This window comes from Toxorhynchites rutilus, chromosome 3 (genome assembly GCF_029784135.1).
Source record: "Toxorhynchites rutilus septentrionalis strain SRP chromosome 3, ASM2978413v1, whole genome shotgun sequence".
Taxonomy (NCBI): domain Eukaryota; kingdom Metazoa; phylum Arthropoda; class Insecta; order Diptera; family Culicidae; genus Toxorhynchites; species Toxorhynchites rutilus.
The window spans coordinates 29,843,038-29,859,189 of NC_073746.1; the positions used below are offsets into that span (position 1 = coordinate 29,843,038).

Consider the following 16,152-nt stretch of genomic DNA (forward strand, 5'->3'; position numbering starts at 1 on the left):
GGATAAAGTAATCCATTATTTTCTCGCAGGTAAGGATCGATATCTGGCATAACATCGATCATGCAAATTTATGTTTAGGCCCGTTCTGAAGGTTGGCTGGGTGGGCAAATACTGACAGGAATGTCACACTAAAAAAAATCTTTGCTCTCCATTCAGTTGTGAGTTACATGGCGTTAACAATGGAAGTCAACAAAGAGAAAATTCAGGACATTCTACACTTTTGACGTAAGACCTCTTTATAGAGAAATTCCAAATGAAATCGACAAATAACAAAACATGAGTATTTTTGATTCGAATGAAAGTTTGTGTTCCTTTTTGATTGGAGGAATGTGGGAAGTTTCCCACAGCAATTGGGAAGGTTTTGACTGAAGCGTAACTTTTCAATAGAGCGTATTGATTTAGAGGAATCTTTGACAATTTATATCTCAAAAAGTATAAGTCGTACCTAAATAGTGTCTTAGAAAGAGTTATTGAGTAACATCAACGTAACATCAACGTGAAAAATATATCTAAAACATGTATTTAAAAAAAATCATATCTTTTTGTTTATCGGGAAGCATTCGGAGAAAGCTGAGACTATTCATGACTTGGATAAACAAATAATCATCTAGCGGGAAAACAAATTCAAAAGTATTTTTTCGTTTTTTTTTATTTTTTTTATCCCATTTATTTATTCAAGGCTCATTAGCATTTTAGATGTAACAGAGCCGAATTTTAATCGTGTACATGTCACATGGTTATCATATCTATAATTAGCACATGACACAGTTGCCATTCGCCAGTATTCCTTCTATACCATTACATATGGTACATTCACACAGTAGCCATTTAGGCGTAAGAATATTCTTTCTGTTCTTCCATTATCCAGTTGGACCACCGGACAGCGGAGACAGTTGATTGATCATTGTTGAGTTATTTATAGAACAGCAGCCCGATGTGTCTTGCAGAGCAGAGCAGTTGTATGGATGAATCGATCTTATTTCGACCGTGGATCGATCTCCATCGCTGATGATTGTTGCGTGGACGTAGCTATTCTGTAACAACACAAAGATGGTCAATGAGGGCCCTGAGTTTTGAACTCACGATCGATCGCTTACTAAGCGAACGCGCAACCAATGTGGCTACGGAGACCCCCGTATTTTTTCGTTGTTTTCAATTAATTTTTTGATAACGTGATAACCATTACTGGAATTTTTGTGAAAATTGAAGAATGTTTTTTTCTGCTGCGCAGCAACATTGACTGTCCCCAACTCTTAGAAAATGTTGCTCTTCACGTCCCACCACGACAGTTAAGATCCATACAGTTCATCTATGTACCAACACACCCGACTAGCCATAGCACAATCCACAATCCATTGAACTCATGCCCAGGGTTACCATATCTACAGAATAATTTGAATTTCTACAGATTTTTTCGAGTTTTTCAAACCAAGAATCTGTGGATACAGATTTTTTTGGTTTTATACATAATTTACAGATTTTTTTCTAAATAACGTTTCAACAGTAATTACAGCTTGAATGTTAATAATATTTTTTCCCATCTCGCATATTTTATTCATATAACCTTTGAATCTATTTCAATGAGAATCATCTGTTTTCAATATTCACATGTAGCGTGATGTCCTTTATTCTGATGCAAACGCCTGTGTTTTTGGGCATAAGAAGGGTTGGTTGGCGTTATAATAATTATATAAATAAATAACACTGTTCATATTTTTTATACTAAAACACAGAAATCTTGTGTTACGGTGTTTGTGGTGGAATGCTCCTCCGAAACGACTCGACCGATTTTGATGACATTATGCACAAAAAAGCTTTGGGATAAAAAATAAAAAAAAATACTGAATGTGCGCCTCACTATGGTGTAACAATAAAAATTATTAAAAAAAAATTTCATCAAAAATTATAAAAAAATATAAAAATATTGAAATTTAGAAAAAAATTTTTTCGGGATTTAGAGATTCAGTACTACTCTAATTCGTATTTCAATGTGTTCCTACGGTTTTTCTAGATATGTGTTGGGTTTTTTTCAGATTTTTTTCAGTGTTGCGCGGTACAATTTTTTTATGTTCCCAAAGGGCCTGGCTGGGTACGGGAGTAGAATGTGCCCCCAAACCGAATCACCAGCTGTATGGAAAATATTGTATAGGGTACTGAATATGAAATTTTGACAGAAGTAACATATATGTGTGTTCTTATATGGTACAACATTGATCTATAGTGAAAAATGCGCTGTTTCGTTTTTTTCACGCCATTCTCAATGGCTTTAAAAAAAAAAAAAAAAATTAAAGTACATCTTGCTAAGGTGTATCGATCAATATTTTCAAACAATTTTTTCATCAAAAAATCAAATACTAAAAAAAATTCGATTAATTTTCATTTTTATTTTAAATTAAATTTCATTTATTTTTGAATTTGAGATTCAGTACTACTCTAGTTTGTATTCAAATTTTACCTACGTCTATTTTAGGTATTTGTGATTTTTTTTTTCAGAATTTTTAGAAAAAAACATCAGAATTTAGAAAAATATATTTTCAGGCATATCGAAATTTTGAGAAAAAAAATATTGCTTTGAGACCCACTTTTGCTCTAATTTTTATTTAAATGCGTTCGTATGTATTGTTTTTGTCCACATGTAGCGTAATTTTTTCTTGAAATTTTAAGAGGATTGCGCGAAAAAAAAACTTTTTCGCCCTTTGGGCATTTTATATTTATTTTGAATTTAGAGGCCCTGTACTGCTTTAATATTTATTTAAATTTTGTTTTTTTATATGTCTAAATTTTGTCGGTAGATTTGAAACATTGCGCTGTAATTTTTTTTTCTCGTATCTTAAAATATATCAGAATACATTGGATTTAGATGGTTTACCAAATTCATAGGAGGAAAAAATGAAGTCCTTGTGGAAAGATCATTCGGATAAATGGGAAAAAAATGAGAAAAATCCAAATTATTATATTTTTTTAATTTTAATTTTACAATTGAAAACCACGAATACAATAAAATAATCGATTCCAAGAAAATAAAAATAATAATGCAAACGATGAAGAAAATTAATGTTGTGTCTCGCAATGCTCTTGAAAAATCAGGAAAAAATTACGCCACCTGTAAACAAAAACAACGAAAAGGTGCATTTTTCACCATAGATCCTATGTTGTACCATATAAGGACTCAAACATATGGTACTACTGTCAAAATGTTTTATTTAGTACCCTATACAATATTTTCCATACAGCTGGTGATTTGGTTTGGGGGCACTTTTTACTCCCGTACCCAGCCAGGCCCTTTGGAAATATAAAAAAAAAATGTGCCGCACAACACTGAAAACATCTGAAAATAATCACACATGTCGTAGGCACACATTCAAATATGAATTAGACTGGTACTAAATCTTTAAATCCCAAAATTTTTTTTTCAAAATTTCAATATTTTTTAGTACTTCAATTTTTGATGAAATTTTGGTGAGAGGCACATTCAATATTTTTTTCAAATTTTTATCTCGAAGCTTTTGAGGATGACGTAAAATAAATGAAAAAGTACGATTTTCACTATAGATCCTATGTTAAGACACAAAGGGATTCAAAAAAACGCCAAAATTTCTTATTCAATATCCTATACAATATTTGCCATACAACTAGTCATTTGGTTAGGGAGCACTTTATACTCCCTTACCCGGTCAGGCCCTTTAACGATTATTTACTTCGTCATTTCCCTTAATATTGTATTCGCTAATAAGGAGTGGAATATCCGGCAGCTGGATATCCGGCTATCCGACCTCGAAGCTGGCCGAAGCGAACCGTTTCTTCACTAGTAACATACTGTAACAAATGTAACAACTGAGTAACTTATGTTTATGATTTTTAATTTTTTTTTTATTTTTTCAGTGTAATACACTAAATTCATATTTCTAGTGTCAAAAGCTGAGCCGTTTGAAGCAAACGATTGACCAGAAACGTCCAGAATTGGCCAACAGAAGAGGTGTTGTGTTCCTAATGGCCACACATGTCTACAGTGACTCACCAGAAACTCTGCAAGCTTGATTGGGATGTTTTAATGCACCAGGTGATTACCGGACCTGGCACCAAGTGATTACCGCCTTTTGCTTGCATTGCAAAACATCCTGAGTAATAAAAAATTGGGGTCAAGAGAAGATTGTAAAAAACTATTGCTAGAATTTTTCGCCAATAAGGACAAAGACTTCTATGACAGAGGCATTTTGAAGCATTAGAATGGTAATTAATTTTACAGCAAAACGGTGCATGTTTGACCCACATCAGACAATCCCAGGCATATTAAATAAGGTTTTGAATTTCACGCAAAAATAATGGATTACTTTTTTTCCCCAACCTAATATTTCATATTCTTCGTCCTGGTTGGTGACTTGCTAATTAAATGTTTGAAACGCGAATGGCAGATAGCAGCTGGGCAAATTCATCAGTAAACTATCATTATATCATAGCCTACCATCATTACCATTTTCTTTGTGGCACCCCCAATAGAAATAGTCATAACCATAGAGCCAAATTTTCGGTACACGATACCTCAGAGGCGGTTACGTGGGCTCGCGCACCAATTTCTCACGACCAAAATAAACGCAATTGGAGCAAACTGGCGCAATTGTTTTGTCATAAGCGCTCCGCGATAAAAGCTTTCTTTTTGGTGGGTGGGCGGCTTTCGAATAATAGCACTAGACACCGTCGATGCAGCTTCGGTGTTTACGGAGTCACAGTTCAACAGCAGCGCGCTATCTCAATGCAATTAAAAGCAAAACCGACCACTTGGTGGATCCCATCACGTATCAACGGCGAGAAATTTACCCCGAACGAGCCCATTACATTTTCCCACACTTATTCATTAGCGCTGAAGACCGATGAAACCTCACGAAGAGTTTGGATAAAAAAAATTCCATCAAGAAAGGGCGAAGAAGGTCGAGAAAGAATTTCATTTCGCTCTATTACCTGCCCCGGTACACTAACTGCAGAAGGAGGTGACCACAAGTGGAGCGATGCAATCGCCAGCATATGAAGGCCCAGTTTCAATGGTTTTGTCGGATGAGGTGCGTGCTTGTTCTGAAATTAGGAAACTCATCGAAATCACAGCTCTCAAAACTCGTGCGCACGCAACCGACAAATTGTCAGCTTCATAGCCGAGTGGTCTTTCAGTTGGTTTGCATAAAGCAAACCATTTAGGTGATACTTGGCAATTGTCTAAATTATGGTTCACGACTGACGTTTATTAAACGGTGTTAGCTAAATGAGGCGATGATATGAAAATTCATAGTTTGGCACCTTTTCGCTTGTTTCGTTGTGTGCGACCACGCTGAGAACCACTTATTGTGACGTGATTTGGACGGATGTTTTGACATCAGTTTTCGTAATCCCAAGCTTAACCCCTGTGTGTGTATGTCAATTGTCATTCGCTGCTCGAAAGCGCGCGCTCTTTGGGCTCATTGTTTGCTTATAGAATTCGTGTGGGCAGCTCAATCAAATTGGGAGATTATCGAGGGGTTAGAAGATTGATCGAACTGCTTTCGATTGTATTGAATTTTTTTTTTTTTGGGTAATTCGAGTGCTTCTGTGAAATCTTAGATTCGCTCGATCACGGTGTCACCTCGGATCTGAATGATGTCAACTTGAAAATAAAATTGAAATATGCCAGCGGCACGACGCGTGGCTTACATCTTGAGTTCGTTCGCGCAGCCATTTCATTATTCCGTCTTGTTCAATTTGAATAAAAATGGGCGTATCTGTGCGAGACAGCCGAGGTACAACCGTTCCTCGTTCCAGGGCATAAATGAAAAGTAACGCAAAATTCCACCCTGCCTACAGTCTGACAAAAAAAGTTCCTTCAGCCAAGCGCCAAGCGCGAGTGCCGCCACATTCGATCCCACATGCGCCGGATATGTCCCACCGTGTGGCTGATGATTGATTCGATTTTGGTTGCACGCGCGAAACGAGAGATTTGAACCCAATCTAACCATGGTACAGGCGACGAACCTGAGGTGTGTGGATTGGGAGTTTGCGCGCGCCCTCAATGAACAGCAACAGTCATACACGCAACGTGGGCTGAATGGTTTGAATCACGTCGAAATGAACATCGATGAATAATCCGTGCTTTAATCAAGTTTTATGAACCATAATTCCCCTAAAACCGAGCCTGTGTGCGTTCTCATCTGTGCCCGGCGGCAGTCTCGGATCGAAAAAAAAACAGGAATACGATTTGTCTACTCGTCTTCGCAGCTACCTTCCACGGTGAGGAGCTCTCACATTGGTGTCGGGGATGGCAGACGGGTGGAATGTTAATTTCGCCCGATTCTGATGATCCAGCCGACGCGGAAAAGGGTTTTTCTATTTTCTTTTCTGCGTTGGCACGTACCGATTCCGTACCTCGCCCCGTCATAGACAACGATCATTATTATTATATCACAGAGTGGCGTCGGCGGCGGCAGCGACAGCCGCGTTGGCCGCGAAAACGCGTCCGCCAACACAGGCCCTCCTATCAAACAGGGATAGAGAGAGAGGATTCTATTTCTCCGCCCTCCTGTCCGGAACCAACGATCACTTTCAGTAACAATAAAAAATACGGGGAAATTATACGCCCTTGCAGCACGGGGCTGGTTGACTGGCTGGGATTTGGGTTCAGTAACCGAAGATCCATTCGATGCGCTATTGGAATTGGGATCGAGCATTCAAATTATAATTCTTGGATTCGCTGCATAAGGTTGAATATGATTTTTAGTTGGTTTCTCGAAATAATGTCGTCCTTAAGTTCCATGTCGTTCCTGATAGTGAAATTCAAATATTTAAAACTATTTCTTCTAGATTCAAATCTAAACGAAATCCGTCCATTCCCCAGCTAATACATATTGCCATATCAATCGCTAGACAGCAGAAAATTTATATTCAAATGGACTACAGTCATTTTCCTCTTCTAATCGTTCGAAACCTTTGCTTGATTATGATTGAGTTAAAATAACTATTCACTGCGTCTAATCCCCAACGTTTGTTATCTAACTTTAACACCTTGATCGCCCCGTCGCTCAGATCTGGGTGACACCTTTATCGTTGAATTTGAACATGATTTTTGAACGGAATTTGATAGAATGGGCAGTTTAATGTAAATATGGGTTATGATGAAAAATCAAAAATTAAAAACATCAAAATATAGTTTTTATATTATACTTTTAAACGGTTTTATATAGCATTACCCACTGTAAATATGTTCGTATGTTAATGTGCAGAGTTGTCCCACACCAATAGAAGTTTAACCTTCTTCCTGTTGACCGATTGATCTGAAATTTGGAGCACGCCTTTATCTCTGCTGTCGTTATAATACTGCGTATTCTATGATCTTGAAAATCTAAGATGGCGGCCGCTACAAAATGACGGACTACATATGTTATCAAAACCCCATCAATATGGGTACCAAATGAAAGGGCTTGACTATATAGTAGAACACAGTTATTTATGAAAAATGTAAATCCAAAATAACCGCCATCACAAAATGGGACATTTTTATCAATTCATCAATATGGGTATCAAACGAAATGGCCTGACTAGTAGAACATACTTATTTTTTTTAAATGTACTGTTGAAAAATCAATATCTTTATGTCGTCTATAGTAAGTTCATCTAACATATCGTCCAGGTCTTCATTTGCATACAGTTCCTCGATATCCTAATCAGAACTCGATGATATAATACTCGAAACTCTTCTAACGCTTCGTACTATTTCGTCTCTACTACTTTGCTCGCTTTGCTTTGCTCGGATGAAACAAACACATATGTGTCTAAAAAAATATACATAATAGGCGTATTGTTTTCTGAAATAAACAGGGGCGCGTTGTACAATTATTATTCTCATTCTTAGAAAAAAAAAACTTGCAACTTGCTTCTTCTTTTAGCTTTTCAACTACCAAGCGCAAAGAACGATAAAACGAATTACGTGAAAAATCGGAGTTGCCAAATGTGATATAGTTTATGACGATTATTTTCCCACAAATGTGACACATGTTCTCAGTATGACATATTCACAGAACCTTCGCAATCGATTGAACAGAATATTCCATATCATCCAATAAAATTGTAGTTATCCATCGCCATCGAATATAGTTGACTGAAAACTTCTAGTTTTCTAATCAGCAGTCGGTTGATTTCATTCGGATTCAACAGAAAAGTAGTCCTGAATCGAACCCGAATTCATTATTGTCGTTGCCCGCTTATTTCTCTAGCGCACCGACAGTTGAATAATTTGGGTCCTGCCAGAAGGATACGAGATTTTTTGAAATTATTACTAACCGATAACCGTCGAGCGTCTGATTACAAAAACAACAAAACCGCCCAATCGACTCAGTAATGACACGATGAACACAATCTTGAGGTCTAAAAATTTCATGAAACCGCGTGGGACAGCTCGAATCACTTACCAACTGATATTGTCTAGTGTAAGTTCACCAAGGGTATGAATAAGCTTTTTCTATGCAACAAATATTTTGACACTGATTTCGGTACAGCTTTTTGAATGAAAATGTTTTCTATTCAATTCGCCTGTCATTCTCCTCTGATATACAATAGAAGTTTAATAATTAATTCTTTAGTAGAAGTTTTCATTGTGCTATAAAAGAGCCGATTGCTTCGGTTTGTCGTAACTCTCTCGTAGCCTTTCAAAGACCATTTGCGAAATCTTATTTCCAAATCACCTCTGGTCTGGAATGTCGAAAAAAATCGATTTTTTTTTGTTTTGAATTTTTGGAAAGCTTATGCCCTTAGAAACGTTGTCCTAGAAAATTTGATTTCGTTAGAAAGTTACAGCCAAAAGTATGAGGTCACCTCAAGGGATATGGTGATGCTGAACAAATTTTTAAACGCGTTATTCTAGAAACCATGTTTTTCAGCTGGTGGTATCTATTTCTTAGGATCTACTCGACCGATTTGGCTGAAAAACTTTATCAGCATGTAAAAATGAATGCTCCAAAGCGTTACATAGCCGTTTTTTGATACCTCATTTTTTCGATTTTTTATGAACTTCTAAGCAGCAATATTCCATGAAAAACAACCATTTTTTAACAAAAAAGGCCGCCGTTTTGGCAATTTGCCGAACTTTCGAAAACCCCTATGTAACGCTTTAGGTATAGTCCTAAAGTATTAAAATATTCTTTGGATTTCGTTCTACGACACCCCGAACCGATTCCACCAGCAAGGTACCGATTTTCAGAGCATCTACGCATCCAGCTGTCTACAGCGTAATAATCATTATTCGTTCACTCAAAAAATGGAAAATACATCTTCAAATATACCTTACACAATAATCAAAATACCCACATACTTCACTTTATTCCTAACATCCCAAAAGAAAATCACGAAAATTCATTATTTTTCGACCTTCCAGACAGGGGTCCCCCATTAAATGCTATTAATTGCTCGCTGGCTAGAACAATACTGAAAAAAATGACATTATTTACACTCTCGTCCTGTTCAATTATTAGCCCTTTCCATAGAATCCAAGTACTACTAGCAATTTTCTCGTCCATTGCCTCATGCTTCGAACGGGTGGGGCTCGAATTGCAATATTTCCTTTCTTCTCAGTATCCGTAAAGCAACACTGTGCTTTCACTGTGATTCCAACACTGTGCTTTTGTTTGAAGGTAGAGATAAACGGCTTCATGCTGCTGTATCCAGGAGATGTTTTTAGTGTGGTGGATTCCGCACGTAGATTTAGATTATTCACTCCATTAGTCCGATAGGCCTGGGAGACTCAGGCAGATTTAATATGGTTTTTTGATAGAAAAGGATGATCAGGACAATAAAAGTGGCTTTTTTGCTACCCATGTTGGTAGAGGAAGAGCCTTCGGGCTGAGACAATAGCTACAGAATTGTTTCTATAAAATTGTGTCTCCATCTTGTTGGCAGACTTTAATTCCTCAACTTCACATTTCTCCGACTACACATTGTAGTTACTTTCTTCAAATGTTTCTGTTTCAATTTCTTACATCTCTGCTTGTTACTCTTTTTCTCCTTTATTAGCATCTCAATTTTGGGGCCCATTTCAGTGTTTCGGGTGGAAGAAGTGTGAAGAATTTGAACGTTAATATCTCTTCGATTGATGGATGGATTTTAATTCCAAAATTATATTTCATAAATTAATAGGAAATATTTCCGGTATTTTTGTGCCTGAGAAATATATACTGGAAATAGTAAAAATCAACAATGTAACGAATAAAAAAGAGTTCCAATTTTTAGTTTTTCTCTAGACAGCGATCAGCCAACATCATGTGTTGCTTAGAGTTAATTTGGAAATATTGCAGCGGTGTCGATTACTTACACTACTCAGTGTTTTGTGCAATGAAAAATGTATTTGTTGAACAAAAAATTCCTTAACTGTGCTGTGGAATATGTGTGCTGTTTCCGTCCGCTGATTTGAGTCATCCAACTAGCAACAAGCCGGCGGCAGCGGCGGCGAGGGCGTCCATTATAGGCCTTAAGGCTGAGAGTTTAAGTTAAGTTTTATAAATTGACATTTTACCAAATTTTAAAACCTTTATAATTCAACACTCCCTCTCTCACTGCTTCTTTCTTTAATTTTCAATTCCACTTTAGATAGCAATCAGCATCATGTTTTAGAGCTGCTACCACCACAACACCCATTCGGTTCAATTTTTGGTTCTGCAAAAGTTTAATTCAGTCTAGATAGGATAATCAAAAATTACTTCAATATTCAATAAGTTATTTAAATTGACAGCCCTTGGTGTAGTCCTACGTATCTATGGTTATGTCCCCGACATAACTCACCCGGCTTTTCCTCCATCGTATCGAACAGAAATTCATTCATTTCAACTAGATGCTGTTCTAGATACTTGAATCGCTCCAATACCCCCGATACGACTTTTATCTCTTTGCCTTTTTCGTGTAGCTTCTGTTGGTTTTGGGCATTCAACTCTTGCCATCACGTTTGGATTTCTTGGATAAGTTAATCCTGTTTTGGTCGTTGTTGTGATCTTCAGCATATGATTTATCTCATCGGAAACGATCCTTGCTTACGAATCATCTCCTGGTTGGTTTGCTACGTTTGTTTGATGAAGTCCATTGTAGGTCAAACAATTAGTGGCAAACCAGTGGAGAAGAGAATTTAGAATGGATGGCTATTCTATTGGAGTTTAGAACATGTGTCGGTGTATCAATTATCCGAAATACCACCGAACGATTGATATCACGAACGAGAGTCACGTCTCGCTTCTCGACCGTGGTAAGCAAGGCAACAGTTGGTATATTGGCTTCATAGCAACTCACAACTCAAGTGACTTCTTTTTATCTTAGTGTCGTCTGTCAGATTTTCCATAGCAAATGTCTTTTACACTTTCTCTTTGGTAGCACTAGAAGAATTTTTCAGTGACTACCCAATAATGAAAACAATGTCCCCTAATTGATTTCTTTGAAATATAGTGGCCTTCAACCCCAAAGTTCCTTCGCCTCTAGCCTTGAAAAAAGCAATGAATTATTGGAGCGTCCTGGAATAAACCCACGACCGTTCGTGTGGAAGGTGGAGGCGCAGCTTTTTAGGCTCCGGAGACCTCCTCCACTGATGTGGCATGATTTGCCGCCGCCATGATCTCCACACTACGATTTACACACAATTTTCACCTCGAGTGATAAGCGTTTCATCAAAATCCGTTCGCAGCAAAAATAGTTGTTAAAATTAAACATATCTCCTAAAAGCGTCACGTGTAACGTGATATGTAGTGACGGTCATAAGTAGCAGAACTGCAACTTCAGATGTCATAAGTAGCAAGACTGCAACTTCTCCTATTTGTGGGCGTTGTACGTGTATTTTCGTTTGTTTCCTGCCATTCTGGGTTGGTTGACCATCCATAACAAAATCCCCCAAACGTACTCCAGGTCCAGACCATGATGGCGAGGATTCCGGGAATCTTGAGGAAGATTGAAGGTGAAGGGCCACCATATATATCTAATCGTTTCAAACCTCAAACGAACATTGTACAGACTTGTGAAGATGACTACTAATGACTCCCCGTTAATACATTAAAAGCGCTAATTAAGATTTGGTTACGATGAATATTTTTGATATTGTGGCACTGTGCCAGAGTTAGACAGTGTGTCATTTCCCTAACACAGATTTCAAAACCAATGAGCCTGGGAAAATCGACATTGCAAAAAAGATTCAAGGTGCGGGTAGTTTTTTGCGAACCTCAAAAGCGGTATGAAATAAAATATTCCTTCATGTCTTCAGCTCACTAAACTCCTACGTATACCATTTGACAAATTGTTGATAACAATTTGCTGCGATAACGTCAACTGAACAATATGCGTTCAACTTACATGGAAAAATCAAAACTGGGTACCTGAAGTTCATCAAATCAAGCAAATTTGCGGTAAAAAATATTGATCATTCAGCCATTCTTCCGTTCACATATTTTGTAAGGCCTCGATAAATGAATGAAATGAACAATACGTCATGCCATACGTCAGACTTGCAACGAAGAATGTAATCTATCACAATGCATGAACTGACCTAAATTAGGATTTATTCGCAATTGAATTCGGAAATTGTTTCATTCAATCACTGGTTTAATCAATAATTGAATCGATATATTCAAATGATTACTAAGCCAACGGTAGTCCTACGTCAACCTTGCGGTTATATCTTAGGTATAACCAAACCATAGTTTTTGAATGTTTTTTGACGTAGGATTACGTCTTTCGGGAACATATTGAGGTATAAATTGAAAATCGAAAATCGAGCACATCGTGAAAATTGTCCAATTTCAAACGCTTATTGCTCAGTCATTTAAAGTTGGATTGATGAAATTTTTGCGTCAATCGATTTCGGCACTCCACAGCAATTTTTTACATTGAATAAAAGAATATATGTCATGAAACTAATATCGAACAATTGAAAAATCTTAACCCCTATCCTAACGGAAATACCCACATCTGATTGGTCGAAATTGACGACACCATACGGCGGTTCCCTAACAGAGACATCTAAACCAAGCTGCCTGGGAGAAATCGGCATTGCAAATACATGAAAGTAGGGGGAGATTTTGTTCCTACCGAAATGTATTCCCTAACAGAGACATCAATTATCATCATCATCAATATTCTAGCAAATAAAATTTAAATTTGGAACTTTAATGAACGATCGTGTATTGTGAAAAATTTAGCACAAGTGTAAGTGCAAAATTGTATATGGTAGCAGTTGTGTTCAAAATGACTTGAAATATGAAACGATTTACTTCAATTTTCATAAACAAAAACTAAGGTGTGTTCCCTTAGCCAAACGACCCGTTCCCGAACGGGTCGTTTGGTTTAAGCTGTCTGTTTTGTTGTGTTCATTTTCACCCAAGGAAAGTTTATACGGCAAAAAAATTGGAAAAGTGAAGAAATATTAGAAAAAGTGATTTATAATATGCTCTACATATAGTATTAGGTTTTGTTAGTCCAATTGAAATTCGCATTGGGTTGAAGAAACACTCAGAAAGTTAAAATTATAAAAGAAAATTACTTTTTCCATTTCAAATATGGTTTCTCTATTTTAAAGTAACATGTTTTTACTGATGAAAATATTGATAATTGTGTTCGGTATTGGTAATTATCTTATATTTCATTGGTTAGTTTTTTTTCTTTATTTCATCCATACATAAGACTGGAGGCATCTCGTCTAGGATGGGCGATTTTCATAATATCTCCCACTTCGGTATCTTTCATCTGATACACACCATCCAACGACTGTTTACCACCCTTCTCGGTAATCCATCATCACTCGGTAAAGACTGGTGGAGTGAACAAACAATACCCAATAACCAAACAAAACAGCCTTTTTCAGGACCACCAAATCTGTATCAAAGAGTTTAACGATGTAATTCTTCAAACATATACAAAATCAACAGATAGCCTAACGGAATCCTACGTCAAATATGCGGTGGTGTCTCGGACACAACTCATTTAGCTCACTAACTACAGTGTTAAATGAAACCTGGTGCCAAGTGAATTATTTCATAGCTAGAAAAGCTACATCAGGAGACGTTTGTAGAAAATCAGCATTCCCAGTTTTTTGTGCAATAAAGATGATGGTTTCTTTAAAAAAGTTAATGCGGAATTACTTTCGAAATGGCAACAAGCAATCGACAAAACGAAGCATATTTGTTAAGCTATGTCGTAGTATTCTAATAGGGTAATAAGGCTTTTAATTTCATGCAGAAGAAATTAATTCACTACCCTTTTCCTCATTCTATTATAATAGTTCCGAAGTTTATTATCCTCGTCTTGTTTGTGGTTATTTATTTGTTGTATGGTTGACGTGGGACTACGTCTAACTGGAGTATATGGGGGTCAAATAAAAACCTAGACAGAGACCATGCAGGGAAAAATGAAAGATTCCGAATGTTCATAACTTGAACATTTCTTAATAGATTGGAAAGATGTTTGCATCAATTGATAGGAAATATTTCTACGCGTCTATCACAATTAATAAAATGTTATTTTCCATGAGGTAAACAATAGAATAACTGTAAAATGTCAAGCGTTACCTAAACGCCCTAACTGCCAAGTTATGATTGACCCGGTTTACGGTTTCCCCAACACAGACTTCAAAATCAATGTACCTGTGGGAATCCACTTTGCAAATATTCATGCATGTAGGGGTATTTTTGTTCCCTTCGAGCTGTGTTTTCCTAACACGGATTTCTAAATAAAGTTGCCTGGGGGAATCCGCACTGCAAATGTATGCAAGCGGAGAGTACTTTTGTACTCGCTTGTCTTTGTCCAGGCCGGAATGTTTCCCTAGAACGTACTTCTAAATTGAGGAGCCTTCGAAAATCGTCGTTTCAGATACTAGGAGTGAATGAACTTTTGCGGATCGAGAACTACGTAAACATGAGAGATGCAGTAATTTGAGAGGGAAATGTAAAATACAATGATCGTTTGACAATTCTTCGGTTCACATATTTTGGTAGTCCTAGGCATCATGTCAAACGTTAAAGGACGGTCATCAAATTTATTTTTAACAAAGAACATAATATAGTAAAATGCCTGAATTGATCTGACATGGCAACTGTGCAAACTTTTTACTGTTGAATTCAATTGAATTCGTAAATTGTTTCATTCAATCGATAATTTAATCAATATAATACATGCTTACTAAGACAACGGTAGTTCCACGTCAACCTAGCGGTTATATCATAGATGTAACCCACCCATTTTTTAAATTTTAAATTATCCAAAGATTGTGCAACTCATTAATTTGCAAGTTCACGAAGAAATCTGAGGTAAAACACTAACTTTAGAATAATTTTGGTACCGATGTTATAGAAAAAGGTTTCATTCATGAGTCATTGCTATGGACAGTCTCATAATTAAATGAAAAAAGCGTCAAAACACATTTTAGTTAGTTCAACTCTTATTAACAAATCTCTGAATTAATAATTAATATTTCCTAAATATGGCTCATAAGATACATGTAACAATTTTGCTATTCCGGCGAACAGCACCCGCCAATTTATATGTTTCAATGATTTCGCAAAATTTGAACATTGATCCAACTCTGTTGGTGAAAGTAATAATTTATTCTACATCGGTGCGGCGTTCTTGCATATTAAATTCGCACACTTTTTCATATCGAAAAACCAGTTAAAACCCAAATGAGGCTTTTCGGAATATAAATTACCTCGAAAGCGAGCTTGGTAAAATAGGCTTGGCCAGAACAGGTTTATATTCGCTCGCCGACCGGTATCGAGAGATTGGCAAGTCCAAATCCGGAAACGAGATCATTACCCAACAACACATCCGTGACAAACACGAGAAACGATATTCAAATTCGAGAGAAACTCACCGCCAAATTCCGGTTAAAAACAAACAAAATTATTATCGCAATCGACCGATCGGCTACTGCACACGCCCGCCCCCTCGGCGGTCCCCCCACCCGCGCAGCTTAGTCTGCGAGTGGGACTCCGGCCAGAGAATAAGGTCAAAACTTTCACCCTCGTTTTGGTCACACCGCGTGTGGTGTGGTTCCGCCGTTCAACAACCGCTTCCATCGGTTGTGTCAGCAGCCTGGTCTTTCACACATGCTCTCGCGGACCATTCGCCGAACCGCGCCGGACATCATGAAAGATCCGCGTCATAACTATTTGTTTTCGCTTG

The 16,152-nt window shown here is 37.3% G+C and overlaps 1 protein-coding gene across 2 annotated transcripts in view; it reads right to left on the minus strand.

Moving 5' to 3' along the window:
* The window catches only part of LOC129778049 (coiled-coil domain-containing protein 85C-A), a 162,120-nt gene that overhangs the window by 64,776 nt on the left and 81,192 nt on the right, over positions 1-16,152 (minus strand). The gene's annotated exons all lie outside the window — the stretch shown is intronic.